The following is an 18,573-nucleotide window of genomic DNA, read 5'->3' on the forward strand; positions in this document are numbered from 1 at the left end:
TCATTAAAAAATAAAGATAATAAAGTTGGTTATTTTTAGCTAAAATGCTGGAGAATGGACTTACCTACCATTAAGGCTGCTCTGCATAACCATACATAACTTTTTTATCTGAATTATGCAGAATCATTATCTAGCTAAAGTGCATTATGAAACAAGACCAGATAATGTTCGGAATGTTTTTTTGGGGGAAGGAGGGTGCCACTGTATTAACATCAAGTTTCCTTTGACTTCTGAATTAGAATAAAAGGTATATAGTCATTTTTCATATAAGAAAATATTAGTTCAGTGAGTTTTTCACTGATACTCTTGGGAATAATCAGGCATCATTCTAATGAAACATTTAATATTTATCTGCAAATGCTTTTTTCCCCCAGATTTCATTTATTACTGCCTTCTAGGTAAAGTTTTGACTTAGGGATGATTAAATGAATCAACTGCTACAGACTTTTAACTATTTTATATTATAAATAACACAAGTCTACTAACCACAAAAAAGGGAAAGCGGCAATATATAAACATACATTTAATAGTTCGGACAACTCCAAACTTTACTCATGTCAAGGAGACAAATTAAAAGACTGAATAGGTTCAGTGGATGTAAGACCTAAATGTTTCCTTAGTCAAGTGTGAGCATGCATTACTCAACATTTAATGATTTGAAAGTCCAATGATTCGGAGTCCAATCATTGAAATGTCAGTTTTTCTTAGCTCCAAAAAAAGAAAAGAAAAGAAAAAGTTGCAGCTCAATGCTATATAACAGAATACTACAAGATAAAATGGAGTGTGCATTTTTAAAGAGTTGGTATATTCTGTGAAATTTCCCTTTTCAATTGGTAATGCACTACAACAGTCAGAATTTGTTAGACTAGTGAATTCAGAGATTAAAGTCTAACACAGATTATATCTAGAAATTGCTAAATAATTCTGAGGCCAGAAATAATTTTGAAGTTTTTCAACATAGAAATATTTTTCAGAAACCATAAGCAGAAATTTATAGCAATACAATGGCCAGCTTAGATGTGATACATAAAACTACATTCATTTACACTATATTGTCCTTAACTGATTTGTCTACAAATTTACACCTGCAAATTGGTCAATGACCACTATTAAGCTGATAAACTAGGTAAAGTTGAAGAAATTAATTTGAACTACATTTAACAAAAAAAGTCAACATTCAAGGTATCCTACAGTTCTCTAAAATGTTTATTCTGAATAAAAGATCTAATTCTATATAGCAGGGGTTTTATCAAAATGCTTATGGCCATTTTATTAAATAAACCTAATACATAAAATGTTTTAATATAGGGTTATCTTTGAGAAACCCAGATAAATAAAATTTAAAAAACCCAACTACTGAAATGTAATTACACTCTTAAAATTGCACCTCCAATGTAATGCAAAAGTACAGGAGAAGGTTATCTTCTGGACCAAAAGAAATTGCAGACATTTCCTAAACAAGCCAATTGATTAAAAAATGGTAGGGGGATGTAGGGTGGGTGGGAGTTAAGGATAAGATTGAAAAGACAAGAACAAGTTCAGGAGAATAAAAAAGGAATCTCAAAGCACACACACACAACGGCACTATTAATCCTCGAAATAACTGGTCTAGAGAAGATTGTGTGAGTCAGAATAGCAGAAACATTGGTGAACCCCAGAAGAAAGTAACTTATCTGTAGCACGGTACATCGTACCACATGTATCAGCCATGTCATCAGCAAGGATGGGTATATGACCCTTCATGTTCCCAACCAAAACCATCCTTGTCTACCTTGTTTGCCTTCTTGCTTTCTTTGTGAATCAAAGCACACTCCATATTCAGTCTGTCAGCAATTGATGTCACTCTTTTAGTTTCACCAGCATCTGGGAAGACAATGATACAATTCCTCAATTCTGCAATATTTTCTCAATTCCTTTGCAAGATTGCAGGTTCTGCATACAAGTTATCCCCTGGAATAAAAAAAAAATAAAAAACTCATATCTGAGAAGCATGGAGATGCACTGTAATGATACGATCAGCCCCAGCCCCGAAAGCATATTGGCCACAAGTTTTGGGGAAATTGGAACGTGAATCTTGTCTTTTTTATCTTGTCAGGCATATGAAAAACGTGGGATCACAGCAGTCATCCTGGATGATGATGCAATTTTACAAGCATTGATCATGATGAGAAGTTCCATCAAGTTATCATTAATTTCCTCACAGCCACTATGGATGATGTAGACATCTTCTCTTACACTTGCACCCATTTCTACACTGGTCTCCTGGTTACTGAATTTCTTGGTGACCACTTTGCCCAGCTCCAGCCCCAGCCTGTCTGCCACTTTTTGGGAAAGGTCCTGGTGCAAGCAGCTGCTGAACAGCGAGGTGTTGAGCATGGCAAGTGCAGTGGTGGGGAACAGGGCAGAAGGCAGTGGTAGCTATGGAGGCAATGGCAGGTAGAGCTTCTGCTGGCATCTGGAGCCAGAGCAGGAGAAGAGTGGAGATGGAATCTGTAGAGTACCAACTCCCCTCCTCTTAGGTCTGCAGAGAGCAGGACTGGAGCTCAAAGGCATTTTCTTTGGTATTTTTTCTTGTTCCTCTTTTTACCAAGCTGCTAATTCTCTTTTCATAGTTTCTTGCAGCACTCTCATTTTTCCAATCTTTCCTCTATCATTCATCTCTCTTTTTTAAATCTCTTATGAGAATTCTTGCTGTTCTTGGTTCCAGTTAGTACTGGAGTCTTTGTTTGCAGATGTTTTCACATTGTCTTCTTAGTTTAGATCTTGTTCTTGTCTGCCATAGTAGTAGCTTTTTATGGTCATGCTTATTTGTTGCTGTTTGCTCATTTCCCCAATCTATTTCTTCACTTAGAACGGTAATATTAAAATTGTGCTCTGCTAACCTGGGATTGGAAAGGCACTGTCCCAAGCTTCAGGCTTCTTTATGCTGCTGTTTTCAGAACTGGTTTGGAGGATCTGCAAGTTTGGGTCGCTTTCCAAGGTGGGGCTATCCTGGGAGAGTTATGGTTACTGCTCTCCTGGTCTATGCTCTTGTCTTTATGTAGAAAGGGCCCTTGGTCCACTGCAGCTAAAAATGATAATGCTTCTCTTAGCCCTGGAATTGTATTCAGAGACCTTGCTCCTATGTGAACAATAGCAAGGATTCCACTCGGTCCTGGAACTGCAACCCAGAGCTATTTATGGGTATTAGAGTTGCCAATCAGTGCCTACTGCACCCAGCGCTAGTGAAAGCCCATCACTGTTACTCATACCAGGTTCCAGGCCTGTGCCCACACGGGCCTCACAGACCTCTCCTGTGAACTTCTGAAGCTGGCTCAGGCTGGGAAACATGTCTCCCTTTGACCATTTGTTAACTCTTCCACTCCAAAATTTGATTTGATGCATTATTCTAAAGTTGTTGAGGGAGCGGGGAGAGAATATTGGAAGTATTCAGTTAGGTCCTGACCTATACTCTGCCATTTTAAAACTAAATACATTTTTAAGATATATCCCAGCACTAAATTCCATGCACCTGTGAATACTTCCACCACCACCTCCACCACCACCACCACCACCACTACTACCACTACTTCTAATAACAATTAACTTCCGGAAAACTAACCCATTGTTTATGTTAGAATGGAAGCAGTAGCAGAATAAATGAAGGCTAGTCAGAGGAATGTACGTCCAAGTTTCTATGTTCCCTGCATCAGCTCTTTTAGCTGTGGAGGATTGGCAAGAACTCTTAAAAATTGGTTTATTGGGCTCTAATAATGTCACTAATCGGTGATAGAATTAATTGCTAGTCAAGGGGATAAAACTACTTTTATAAGCCTAAGAAAAAGGGTGACATAGCACTGCACAATCGCTCTGAAACCTTGTGATGATTAACTTGACAAGGAAGACACCAGAGTGGTGTTCCTTCCAGTTCTGTTACCATAAGAAAACAAAATACATTTGAACAAATAAGCAAGACCAATATCGCATCTTATGGAAATGCTTCGGTTTAGTTGCTTCAGAACACTAAAGAGGACAAACCACAAGTATGTATGAAATAGACCAAAGACATGAATTGAATACAAAATGTCTGTACCAGAGCTAAATCATAGCAAAATTGGAAATAGACTTCACCAATTATAGGAGCAGGCTTCATAGTACTATTTGTCAGAAACAGTTTGGTGACATAGTCGATAGACTATTGGGCCTGGAGTCAGAAAGACCTGAGTTCAAATTCAGCCTTAAAAAATAAGTAGATTATGAACCTGTCCAAGTCTTTTAACTTCTATCTCTCTCAGTTTCTTCAATTGAAAAATGGAGATGATAGCATCTATCTATCAGGGTTGTTGTGAGGACCAAAAGAGAAAAAAAAAATTTGTAAAGTGTTTAGCTCAGTGTCTGGCACATAATAGATGCTTAATGAATGCTTAATTCTCCTTTCCTTCATTCTTTCTTTCTCCCCATCGGTTTGTCCCTCACTCCCTCCTTTCCAAAATTTCAAGTCTGAGTCACACAACAATTTTATAAACAACAACCCTTCACCCTAAAGTCTAAATTAAATGAAATAAATAAATAAATTAGATGAAATCAAAATGAAGGAGCAACTAAAATCTCAAAAGGGAAAATCAAATGAAGGTCACTGAAAATATCCACTTAGTAAAAGCTTCAGTAATCATACCTATTAATAAAATGGATGACAAAAAAGTAGTGGTGGTTCATATGATTGGGAAAGGAGATGGACATACTTAGACTGTAATTCTACAGGGTTTGGTTTAAATTTGATGGCATGAATTCAACTAAAAGAGCAATTACACTAAAATTGCATAATTCTAAAAAAGCCAGTATCTGCTATAACATCATGAACAAACACATCCTACTCAGTATTTGACAGAAAATATAAAAATATTTCAATGTCTGTGCAGAGCAGTATATGCAGCAGATGCTGTCACTGTGAGTATTACAGAAGGAACAGTGGAGATACCAAACAATACTCCTAAAAACAGGCATTGAACATGGCAGAAGGCATTGCAAAATTACATCTATATCTAGGCAGTATACAAAGTGGAAAAGCTGGATTCCATATTGCCCACTTAGAAACAGCAAGAAAGAAATATTCATAAAGGAATTCAGAAAACAAAAGCATATCAGAAGCTATTTCCCTAATCAGCACTTTTAAAGTTCAAGTTCATAATAGGAATCAAAACAGAGTGAAAAAAAGGAAATAAATAAAATAAACATTTCAATATCAAAAAGAACCTGTCCTACAGAGACTGAATATGAAAAGAAATCAGAGGTGAGAAAGAACTTCCAAAGACTGAAGGTGTATTTTAAAATTCCTGGTCATCTATACAGTCGCAAGGAATTCAATACAATGAAAACAAAAGTTGGATCACATGAGAAATAGAGAAAGCTTATATACTACTTTTATAAATACAGAAGAATTATATCAAGGGAGGTGACTGGAATTCCGCAAAACTGTAAAGTAGTTTGGATAGATAAGAATCAAAATTCCTAGCTCCACTGCTTCCCAGTGGTGCATTGAATATGGACAAATCATTTTACCAAGCTTCTCTCAGGAGAAAGTCTAATCATACTTTTTTTAAAGGAAGTTTCAGATACAATGAAAGCAACAATGCCCCTTTCAAAAATAAGCCAATTATATAATTATGTATGTTGCACAAAACATCCACAGGTTATTATAAAAATATGTATTAAATATCATTTATGTATAAGAAAACAATTGCTCAAAAAAGAAAAAAAAAACTGCACACTAAAAAGACATACAGATCTAATACCAACATACTATTAATTTCATAATTATTAAACAAACTACATAAAAGTGCTATGCTGCTTTTATTGATTATTTCAATTCCTTTAACTCAGTAACTCATTAATGATTTATTCAAATATTATAATAGGCACATATATAATAATAATGATTAACAATAAATATTAGTCAGCATTTATATAGCTCTTTAAAATTTGCAAAGCCATTTGCATATGTGATCTCATTTGATTCTCAGAGCAACCCAGGGAGGTAGGTGATATTGTTATCACCATTTTAAGCATAAGGAAATTAAGATAGGCAGAGGAGAAATAACTTGTTCAGGGCCACACACTAGTAAGTGTCTGAGGCTAGATTTAAAATCAGATCTTCTTGTTTCCAAGTATAGAACTCTGTTCTCTGTTACTCAAACTTATAATCACTGTCTGTCTCTATCTATCTGCCTAATGAGATAATATTTATGAAGTGCTTAGCACAGTACCTGATGTATAGTAGGTATTATATGAATATTATTATTCTTCCTCCCCTTCTAGGTAGATAGATGTTGGCATGTTAGAAGGAGCACTGGATTTGGAGTCAAGAAGGTAGACAGGTAGATAGAGACCTCATATATTAATAAATACATATACACACACACACACACATACACATACATATATATATATATATATACATATATGAAACTTGAAATATACTTACATAGACACATGTATATTTACACATATATAAATGTATATGGGGCATGGGAGTATTCATGGAGGACTAGCACCTCTAGAGTAAGGGCTTTCCAAGTCCTTTTCAGGACTGTTCATCCACCTGTGGTGTCCACCTTTCAGTCAATTCTTACCTGTGGCTCCAAGAAGCCATAGCATGTTTAGTGGCCACACCCCAGTAAGACTGTCTCAGCAGACAGGGTAAACCAGGTTAGAGTAGGCAGGCCTCAAACTTGTTGGTGAGCTAGGGGGATGTCTACTTCAAGCATGTGAAGACTTCCTCCTGTATTAACTCCCCCTCCTCAATGGAATGGGCAGATGAGAACAAGTTGTATCTATGGTCACAAAGGTAGCTGAAACACAGCACTGTAGGGTGCTTAGAGCTTGGCCATAAATTGAAGACATCAAGGCCATCCACTACATCCTTGGCCACTGCCATTGTCCAGGTCCTAACTTTTGTCTTGCCACTGGACTTCAATGACTCTCAAAGAGAGAATGAGGGACTGATGACTTTGTGCAGCTCTGCCTCACTTAAATCCAATCCACATGGAAGTTGACATATTACCTGGTGATATCATATTTTTTCAAAAGTAAAAGATGCCATGTGCATATATATATATATATATATATATATATACATACACACACAGATATCGATATATGTATACATATATGCACACATTTATATGAATATGCATATAGTGAGATTATTTGATAATGCATGCAAAACTGTTTTTTTTATTTAAAACATACCCACAACACACTAATGTCAAGAATAATTGATGTAAAATGCAGCATTTTTCAAGGAGGCAGTTTAATGTCCATTATTTTCTGTCTAGCTTTACATACATAAAACTCTCTCTTAAATTGAACTCCGTGGCTTCCAAATTGAAGGACTCAATTCAAAGTATTTCCTTAATCACTGGAAGTTGTCAGATTCTTTGGATTAACAAATAAATAAAAACACTAAATAGGCTCTTCATCTTATAGAATGCTTCATTACTGGTATCAAAATGTCATTTCACTTAGTAAGTATAAAATTATTAATACACAACAAAGAAAAGTGCCAACTGAAAGTTTCCAACTAGAATTCAAAGGTCACTGAGTTAAAAGATGAAGGCAATACCTCTAGACTTTGATTTCCTTCAAACCAGAAAAATTAAGCATAAAGATATCAAAGAGAAGGCCATGTCTCAGTAATTTAGGAGGCTTATTAATATCCTGAAATCAAAGCTGAATTGGAAGAACATGTTTAAAGAAATTAACATTTATTAAATATGCCTTATTGTATATACACTTTTAGAATTGTAAAACTGTCCATAATAGATTTGGAAACCATTCTCATAAAAATCTGTATAGTATTTAGGAAGTCCACTGCCAATCACCATGAAGTAGCAACAGAAAAATTAACACTTCCTCACCAAAAGAGGGGGGAGAATGAAGGTAGCATTCTCAAAGTAAAAAACCCAAAAATATAGTTTTGGAACAAGCAAACATCTCCTCATTTAAGCCTGACAGTGGGTAAATGTCATTTGATTTCTCAAATACAATCAAAAGTGTTTTTTCTCTGCATGGAGTCTATTAAACAGCGATGATCCAAGAGTAGAATCCAAAGGCCTTCTACACATGTGATGTCTGCTTATGACATCAGCCAGATGTACAGTATTTTTGTTAGGAAGTGATTTAATTATGAAGATTTCTTTATGCACAAAGAAGATTTTATGATGTCAATGGAAGACCAGGTCACTGCTCCGAGAAATTACAGTGGATTTTCCTAAATGGGCCTAGACTTAGTCATCTGTGTAGATGATGCGAGGGAATGTTAGAAATGTGCGCATATTATTTTAGGTTGTAAAAACTCTGTAAAAACACCTAATGAAATGTGATTTGATATCAAGACTTACACATCTGAAGTTCACCCTTCATAGATTTATAAAGAAATAAAATTCCCATTTTTATAAATACAGGCCACAGATTGCTTTAGAGGACTCATAAATGATACTAGATCTAGGTCTTTCTCAGTTATTATGTTGTCTACAATCTCCAGAAGACATCACGATAAAACCAAACAAAAACTTTAATACATGTCACTATTCCAAATATCCAGTCTCCAAATATTCAATTCAAAGTTTCATAACAACTATGAAAGTATATAGATTGAGGAGAGGAGATCAAAAACATGTAGGAACAGGATCAGTTACGTACAATCCCTTCTATCTTGTTGGCTACTGGAATTGTAAAAAAAAGTCACTTTCACTGATCTGAAAGATGAAGAATTTGCATTCTCATACTTTTATTCAAACAAAAATAAAGAGTTAATTTACTCTCCTGGTCAGTAATCTATGGAACATTAAATATTAAAGAACAACATCAGGTTAATAACTTTTCCTAAGACTGTTTCTATTTTTATCCCATTAAGGAAGAGGAAAAGAATGGAATGATGAAGATGATGATGATGATAATGATGATGATGACTGAAAGTACTATAAAGTTTCCAAATCAATTTGCATACATCTCTCTCTCTCTCTCTCTCTCTCTCTCTCTCTCTCTCTCTCTCTCTCTTGATCTTGCCAACCAACATGGGAGCTGGATATTACTATTATTCCACTTTGCAGATAACAAAATTGAGGCTCAGAGAAGTTGTTATTAACCTAATGCGGCATCATAAAATTTGATTTAAAAATTTTGTAATAATCAATTTATGTCAGTTTTTGACAGTTTAAAGGAAAAGGATTCATTACTTGTGACAAAATTTGATGCATTGGATGTTTTGGCATTCACAGAGATGCTTCATGGTAAATATAATAACAGCTAGCTAGAACTGCTTTCTTTAAAAATAAAACTAAAAAACTAAAAAAAAAACATTGTTCATTTTAACTACCAGTAATAGATATATCCCACATTCCCTTGGGTTACCATTTTTTACTCATCATCTCTAAAACTATTTAAAATATTCCACATGAAGGAAATGCCAGGAAGCGACAAGGGAAAAAAAAAAACTCTTAAAGCTTTGGGGTGTGTGTAGGGGTAAATATGTGAACGGATTTTGAAAGGTTTAAAAAATAAAGCTTGTTAGAGGATTTGGAGAAGTCATTTTCATTTACATAGAGAAGAAAAAGAACCCTCTAAAGGAAAAAAAAAACTGTGTTTACTCACACACATGGATAATTGATATAAATGTTCTAAGGTGATGGAAGAGAAAACTCCAAAACTACGGGGGAAAATTTCTATGGACTTTGAAAAAACAAAATTTAAGTAAAGATATTATCAGTTAAGATACCCTCAGAAAACTGCATCTCTGTGTCTGCTGTAGTACATAACACACAGCTGAATTTGCCTTCTGCAAAACAGTCAACTGCCTTAAGTCAAAAATGGGGGGCCATCTCAGCTCACTCACTCCTTGGTTTAGGAGTCTCTAGGCACACTCTATCTTACCCTACATGGGTAGGGTAAGAGTGGGGAAGGGGATAAGGAGGGGTGATAGACAGGAGGGCAGATTGGGGGAGGGGGTAGTCAGAAGGAAGCACTTTTGAGGAGGGACAGGGTCAAAGGAGACAAAAGAATAATTGGGAGATGGGATAGGATGGAAGGTAATATAGTTAGTCTTTCATAAAATGACTATTATGGAAGTGTTTTGCATAACAGCACACGTATAACCTACAGTGAATTGCTTGCCTTCTAAATGGGAGTGGGTGTGGAGGGAGGAAGGGAGAGAATTTGGAACTCAAACTTTTAAAAAAGGATGTTAAAAATTATTTTTACATGCAACTGGGAAATAAGATATGCAGGCAATGGGATAGAGAAATCTTATCTTGCCCTATGGAAAAAAAATAGGAAAGAAGGGGATAAGGAAGGTTGTTGATAGAAGGGAAGACAGATTGGGGAATGGATTAATCAGAATACATGGCATCTTGGGGTGGGAAGAGGGAATAGATGGGGAGAAAATTTTGAAGTCAAAATCTTGTGGAGGGGAATGTTGAAAACTAAAAATAAATGAATTAATAAAAAGGAAAAGGACCTATATCTACAAAAATATTTATAGCAACTCTTTTCTGGGGGCAAAAAATGAGAGACTGAAGAGATGCCCATCAACTGGGGAACACATGAACAATTTGTGGTGTGTGATTATGATGGAATACTATGGTGGTATAAGAAATGATTAAGGAGGGGCAGAGGCAAGATGGCAGCTGGAAAGCAGGGACTTGCATGAGCTCCCTGCCAGGTCCCTGCAAAAACCTATAAAAAATGGCTCTAAACAAATTCTAGAACTGCAGAACTCACAAAATAGCAGAGGGAAGCAGGGATCTAGCCCAGGACAGCCTGGATGGTCGCTGGATGAGGTATATCATGCACGGAGCGGGGGGTGGAGCTCAGCGTGGGCAGTGGCAGGACCAACCAGACCAGGAGCCAGGTGGTACAGGCCCTAGCGCCCTGAATCAGTGAACTGTGGCAGTTACCAGACTTCTCAACCCACAAACACCAAAGACAACAGAGAAGGTTAGTGGGAAAAGCTGTGGTGACAGAGGGAAGGAGTTCACGGTTCTGCCAACACCCTGGGGGCAGAGGAGGTGGGGCAGCTACAGAACTACAGCTGCAGTTACTTCCGGCCCCAGGCCCACCTAGTGGGAGGAATTAAGTGGCAGATCAGAGCAGCAGTGCAGAGCCTGCTTAAGATTTTCCTTAAGTCCGGATTGGTGGTTCTTGGGAAAGCAGGAGTGCTGGTGTGGCAGAGCTGGCTGTATAGAAATAACTCTGAAATCAACACTGCATCCCCTCAAGCTTGGAACAAAGCACTCTGTGCTCTACAAGCAGTCATACCCCGATAAAAAATCAAGGGTCAAGTAAGTTGGCTGGGAACATGGCCAGGCAGTGAAAATGCACTCAGATTCAGTCTCAGGCTTTGGAATCTTTCTTTGGTGACAAAGAACACCAAAACATACAACCAGAAGAAGTCAACAAAGTCAAAGAACCTACATCAAAAGCCTCCAAGAAAAACATGAACTGGTCTCAGGCCATGGAAGAGCTCAAAAAGGAGTTGGAAAAGCAAGTTAGAGAAGTAGAGGAAAAATTGGGATGAGAAATGAGAGTGATGTGAGAAAACCATGAAAAACAAGTCAAGGACTTGCTAAAGGAGACCCAAAAAATACTGAAAAAAATATTGAAGAAAACAACGCCTTAAAAATAGGCTAACTCAAATGGCAAAAGAGCTTCAAAAAGCCAATGAGGAGAAAAATGCCTTGAAAGGCAGAAATAGCCAAATGGAAAAGGAGGTCCAAAAGACCACTGAAGAAAATACTACCTTAAAAATTAGATTGGAGCAAGTGGAAGCTAGTGACTTGATGAGAAATCAAGATATTATAAAACAGAACCAAAGGAATGAAAAAATGGAAGACAATGTCAAATATCTCCTTGGAAAAACCACTGACCTGGAAAATAGATCCAGGAGAGATAATTTAAAAATTATTGGACTACCTGAAAGCCATGATCAAAAAAAGAGCCTAGATATCATCTTTAAGGAAATTATCAAGGAGAACTGCCCTGATATTCTAGAACCAGAGGGTAAAATAGAAATTGAAAGAATCCAGAGATTGCCTCCTCAAAAAGATCCCAAAAATAAAACTCCTAGGAATATTATTGTCACCAACTTCCAGAGCTCCTAGATCAAGGAGAAAATACTGCAAGCAGCTAGAAAGAAACAATTTGAGTAGTGTGGAAAAACAATCAGGATAATACAGGATCTATCAGCTCCCACATTAAGGGACCGAAGGGCTTGGAATATGATATTCAGGAAGACAATGGAGCTAGAATTAAAACCAAGAATCACCTACCCAGCAAAACTGAGTATCATGCTCCAAGGAAAAATATGGATTTTCAATAAAATAGAGGACTTTCAAGCTTTCTCAGTGAAAAGACCAGTACTTTCAAACACAAGAATCAAGAGAAGCATGAAAAGGTAAACAAGAAATAGAAATCATAAGGGACTTACTAAAGTTGAACTGTTTTGTTTACATTCCTACACAGAAAGATGATGTATGTGATTCATGAGATCTCAGTATCATAGTAGCTGAAGGGAATATGCATATATATGTGTGTGTCTATGTATGTATATATGTAGGTGTATATATATGTGTGTGTGTGTGTGTATATATATATATATTTGAATGTGTTTGTATATATATATATATGTATATATGTATATAGACAGATGGTACAGGGTGAGTTGAATATGAAGGGATGATATCTAAAAAGATAAAATAAAATTAAGGGATAAGAGAGGAGTATATTGAAAGAGGGAGAAACGGAGAGATAGAATGGGGTAAATTGTCTCGCATAAAAGTGGCAAGAAAAGGCAGTTCTGTGGGAAGGGAAGAGGGGGCAGGTGAGGAGGAATGAGTGGGTCTTGCTCTCCTCAGATTTGACCTGAGGGGGGAGAGCCATGCACACTCAATTGGGTGTCTTGCCCCACAGGAAAGAAGGAGGAAGAAGATAAAAGTGGGGGAGGGACGATAGAAGGAAGGGCAGCCAGGGGGAGGAGGCAATCAAAACCAAACACTTTTGAAAAGGGACAGGGTCAAGGGAGAAAATTCAATGAAGGGGGATAGGTTGGGAAGGAGCAAAACATGGTTAATCTTTCACAACATGAGTATTGTGGAGGGGTTTTACATGGTGATGCGCATGTGGCCTATGTTGAATTGCTTGCCTTCTTGGGGAGGGTGGGCAGGGAGGGAAGAGGGGAGAGAATTTGGAGCTCAGGGTTTTAAAAACAGACGTTCAAAAACAAACAAAAAAAAGTTTTTGCGTGCAACTAGGAAATAAGATACACAGGCAAGGGGGCATAGAAATTATCTTGCCCTACAAGGGAAAGGGGGATGGGAGGGGAGTGGGGTGACAGATGGGAGGACTGACTGGGGAATGCGGCAACCAGAATATATACCATCTTGGAGTGGGCGGGAGGGTAGAAATGGGTAGAAAATTTGTAATTCAAACTCTTGTGAAAATCAATGCTGAAAACTAAATATATTAAATACATTTAAAGGTGACAATCACATAAAATTATGGTAAATCTAAAGCAAAATAAAATGTCAGAAAACAAAACAAAGAAAAACAAAAAAAGAAATGATGAGGAGGATGCTCTCAGAAAAACCTGGAGAGACTTGCATGATTTGATGCAAAGTGAAATGTACTGTGTATAAAGTAACTGTAATATTGTAAGATGATCAGCTGCGAATGACTTAATTATTCACAGCAATAAAATGATCCAAGACAGCTCTGAAGGACTTTCAATGAAAAATGTTATCCATACCCAGAGAAAGAGTTGATGTTGTCAGAATACAAATTGAAGCATACTTTTTTACTTTATTTTTCTTGAGGTTTTCTTTTTGTCCATGTTTTCTTTCATGACATGACTATTATGTATATATTTTGCATATATAACCTATATTGAATTGCTTTCCTTTTCAGTGGAGGTGGGGGTGGGGTGGGAAGGGAGGAAGGGAGAGATTTTGGAACACAAAGTTTTAAAAATGAATACTTTTTTTACATGTAACTGGGGAAAAATAAAACAGTAAAACAAAAGGAAAGAAAGAAAGAAAGGAAGAAAGAAAGGCTATTTTCTACAAAAAAAAAATATCCTCCCTTCTACAGGAAGCCTTTTCCAACACTTCTTAATTTTAATGCCTTCTCGTTGTTAATTATTTCAGATTTGTCCTATAAATAGCTTGTTTTGTATTTTGTAACAAAACATATTTGTTTATTTTATGACCTCTTTTAGACTGCCAGATCCCTGAGGTCAGATCTTCTTGTTCCTTTCATTCAATAAGCTACCTTATCTCTACTTATTTAGAAATGGATGCTAAAAGGAGTATGCCTTAGTGTATCATTTTCAACCACAAGATCAGTGGGATATTGGAGAGCCAGAAATAATCACCAAAGACTTCTGAAAACTACTGCTAGTATATAATGGGAAATCATGATGATATAATATGATATGATACATACTACATATATATATATATGTACATATATACACATATATATATGTATATATATACACACACACACACACACATACACATATGCTTACTATAAGGGTAAGTGTGATACTCAAAACTCAAGCTACACCAGGTTACTTGTCACCTTTACTCTGCATGTACTAATAGAACCTAGCATCTCTGCTACAGCCAGTTGTTGTTCTTGTGTTTGTCCTTTGTTCTCGAAGAGGACCACGACACCAGAGAAATAATGACATGACTTGTAGTTGACTTTGATTTGAGTGAAGGAGGGCTGTACAAGGTCAGCAGCCACACTTTCTCCTCCAGAGCCATCTGGGTACAGTGGCCAGATATTCATCAGGGTGACCGGAGATGGCCCGGATGCAATGGGAGACCCTGGCTCTTTCAGGCTAAGGTCTTTTCAGGTTCTCACTTTGAGTGAAGTAATGTGTATTCAGAAAATAGTCCTCTTTAAGAAGTTAATCAAGGGGTGGCCCCTTTAATCAGAACTAAAAAAAATCAAACTGGGAGGGGAAGACCCTCAGGGTTCCTGGTCAAAAGAGGAGAAAGTGAGGCTGGTGACCTTGCACAGCCCACCCTCACTCAAATCAAAGTCAACTGCAAGTCATGTCATCATTTCCCTGATCATCCCTCTGTGGTCCTCTTCCTGTGAGTAGCCTGTGTCTGTGCCTGGGCCTGTGCCTTCTCTCCATGCTCCGTTTCAATAGCTGAAGGCTGTCTCCTTAACTTTGGGTTTACTGACTAGATTTCTTTTTCAAAAACTAAGCCTTAAACCCACTTCACTCTGGAGCTCATGGACTGCCCTCCTAGCAAAGAGTGAATGTAAATACCAAATAGTAACCGTTTCTCTTTTGGCTACAGCTAGACAAACAAGAAGCTCATGTAACTGCCCACATGATTAGTCTCCAGGCCCCCCACCAACCTTTTCCTTATTCCTATCTATTCTAAGGGTATATTTAATTCCCATCAACAATTCTTAATTTATTACATGACTTTGGCTGACATTCTCACATGATTTTAATCTCTTTTACAACTTTAGGTGACCTTGAAAGGATTATTCACTTACATATACATATTAACATACTTATTAGAGTAAAATTGAAATTAGCGGCATACTACTTTAAATAAAATAACTCTGAAACAGATGAGCCTCATTGAACTCATGCCATCTTCTCTGATACACCTCATCACATCCCATGATTTTGGTAGAAAAATGGTTCCATATAGTCTCTCTATAGAGGAAATAATATCACTGTCATTTCCTCTCCTAGTTAACTTCTCTCAATTCTTAACTGCCTACTAAGGGACTTTGCTATGTAATAATGTGGTCAGCTATCTCATGTAACATAGCTAACACTTTTCTTAGTGTCTCATCAAGAAATGCCAGAGCTGCCCTTGCACCTGAAAGAACAAATCAGGCAACCAATGTGACCATCCTTGGAATATATGTAATGACAGCACTCCTGAGAAACTTGAGAGAGAGAGAGAGAGAGAGAGAGAGAGAGAGAGAGAGAGAGAGAGAGAGATCGATCAAATGTCAACTTCATTCTAGAATACCTTGCAAGACCTGTTTTACTTCATTTACTCTATTACCTTGAAACTACCCAGAAGCACCCTTTTCATCCCTTTGAAAATCTCCAGATATGGACAGTAAAGGGGATAAAGAATAGAAAATTCAATTTTCATATGAGCCAGGGAACAATTGTGAACTTTCTCTCTGTCTATTTCTCTCGGTCTCTGTCTCTCTCTGTATGTTTCTCTGTCTCTGTCCCTCTATGTACGCACACATATATATTCATATACACATACTCATACATATTCATCTATATATCTATGTATATATCCTCACATACTATCTATAGTATATGATATATATTATATATATTTTGAGTACAGTATGTATATATTACATGTAGTATGAATAATAAGCATGTATAGTATATCAAGTAATCATATGAATCTATATGTATATCTTATATGATCTATCTAATATGTGATTAATTGGGCTTGGTAGTATGTTCCCATAGCCTAAGTTGAAGTGGTTGGGTACTACTTCTAGAAAGGCATGATGACATATAATGGAAGGGCTCCCCAATGTGCAAACATTCAATATAAATGGTTTTGGTCTGCTAGCCATGTGCCAAAGAGATAGGCTGTGTGTTACTGATAGTTGAGCTGGAAATGGAGTATAATCAAAAAGGTACCAGCTGACCAAAGAACCTTTTTTTTCTCTTCCTTATTCTTGCTTTTCATTGGCAGCCATTCCAGTGAGAAAGATATATTGCAAACCTCTGGATGGGAAGAAGTCTCAGCCCTATTCCACATGGGGCTAATGTATAGCGCATGAATAAAAATCTCTGTCCTTTCCTTTTTTTGCCTTTGAGCTCTACTGCATTAGGAGTACTATTAGAGATTGTTTGCTTAACTTTGAAAGGTTTGAATAAATACTGTCAGCAATCTGGGAGCTTCACATCATGCCAGGATTTGCCAAAAGTCAAATGACCAAAGCTTTATGTTACCTGTTTCATCTTATATAGACTGAAGGCACTGAAGAGGAAGATAGCAATATTTCATCCATTTAGGAAGCTGAATTTGAAAAATGAACTTAAAATATGATTAAATGTTACGTAGAAATTGCTTAAGTTTGAAGTTATTTTTTTAAACAATGAGTTGGTATAAGGGCGAGCAGGCCCCCAGGTGTTGAAGGGAAATGGTTTGTAGCATGTTTTTGATATATCTTCACAATAATTATGCCTTTGTAAGAGCTAACTGATGCTAATTGTGTAAATGAAACTGGGGTGGTAATCTTTGACAGATCCTATAATAGAAACCATGTAAGGCTTCTGTACTCACATTATTAATTAGCTACCACCATGACCAGGAAACAATTAAGGAATCTATTTCAACCAGTCAGAAAGGAGTCAGACGTTGACTCGCTAGTCACCATGAAAGGTTATTTTTGGCCTCTTTCTTTTCTTTGCAAAGATGGTAAATATGGCTAAGGAACTTTGCGGTTATGGCCAGACTTCACTGACATACTGATTATTTTTGGTAGAGTTGTTTTAATTTTATTTTTATTTTTCTAATCCTATTACAGGGGATGCTTCACCAAGTAGAGAAATCAGGAGTATAAATTCAGAAATGAAGGTAATATAAAACAAAAATATAGAAATGTAGAAAGAAAGATAAAGAATGGATATTTGCAAAATTTGCAAATGGAAACTACACATTTTGTGTCAGTGGTACTTCATGAGACCTTTAAACTCATGAAATTCTCCAACTATTGGTCCACATTCATTTGATCCAGCATTCACACCACTTGGAAAGAAAAACTGCTAAATCTGCTTAAACCCCCAAAGAGGGTGTCTAGAAGATGTGGAGAAAATAATAAAAACAAGACTTGTTGTGAAGGACAGTAGCCTCTGATGATAACTGGCCTTTAATGAGACTAATTGAGCTTTTGTTAGAAAGTGTAGTTAGTTGGCTCTTTCTATGACTTTATCTCTTAATGCATATTAGGTCCAGTCTCTGGCATTAGTTCTAAATGCAGTCAGATATTTATCTGTATCATGCTTCCTCCCTCAATCCAACTCATTCCCACTCAATAAATTTCCATTTTAAACCCTTGCCAACCTAAAGTAAGCCACCAGAATAGGGAATTTAAGTATAGAGTTGTGATGGAATAAAAAGGGAACTTCTTTGAATACATGGGTAAAAAATGCAATGATGAAATGGGTAAATATAATTCAATTTACTTTAATATACTCTTATTAAGCATCTACCATTTTTAAGGCACTAAAGGAAAAAAAAGATGAAACAAGCATCATCTTTCAAAGAGTTTATAATATACTGTAGACATGAGAGGCCAATAATTTATAGACAAACACAAGGAAAACATTTTGCTTTTCCTGGAACTAGATAATTTGGGGAAGGTGCATCACTAATTTAGATGTTGCAGCTGTTGGCCATAGTGATTTTCAAAAAATATCTACTAATGGAGAAAGTGTTTAAAGTCTCTATCAGTGGTAAGAGTACCCGCTTAATAATATCACAGCTCATAAGTATGATCAAATATATGTATTCTCTC

At 36.7% G+C, this 18,573-nt stretch overlaps 1 pseudogene; it reads right to left on the reverse strand.

Moving 5' to 3' along the window:
• Positions 1-1,538: 1,538 nt before the first annotated feature.
• LOC118857716 lies at positions 1,539-2,376 on the reverse strand (annotated as a pseudogene).
• Positions 2,377-18,573: the final 16,197 nt, after the last annotated feature.

Source organism: Trichosurus vulpecula, chromosome 7 (assembly GCF_011100635.1).
Source record: "Trichosurus vulpecula isolate mTriVul1 chromosome 7, mTriVul1.pri, whole genome shotgun sequence".
NCBI classification, from domain to species: domain Eukaryota; kingdom Metazoa; phylum Chordata; class Mammalia; order Diprotodontia; family Phalangeridae; genus Trichosurus; species Trichosurus vulpecula.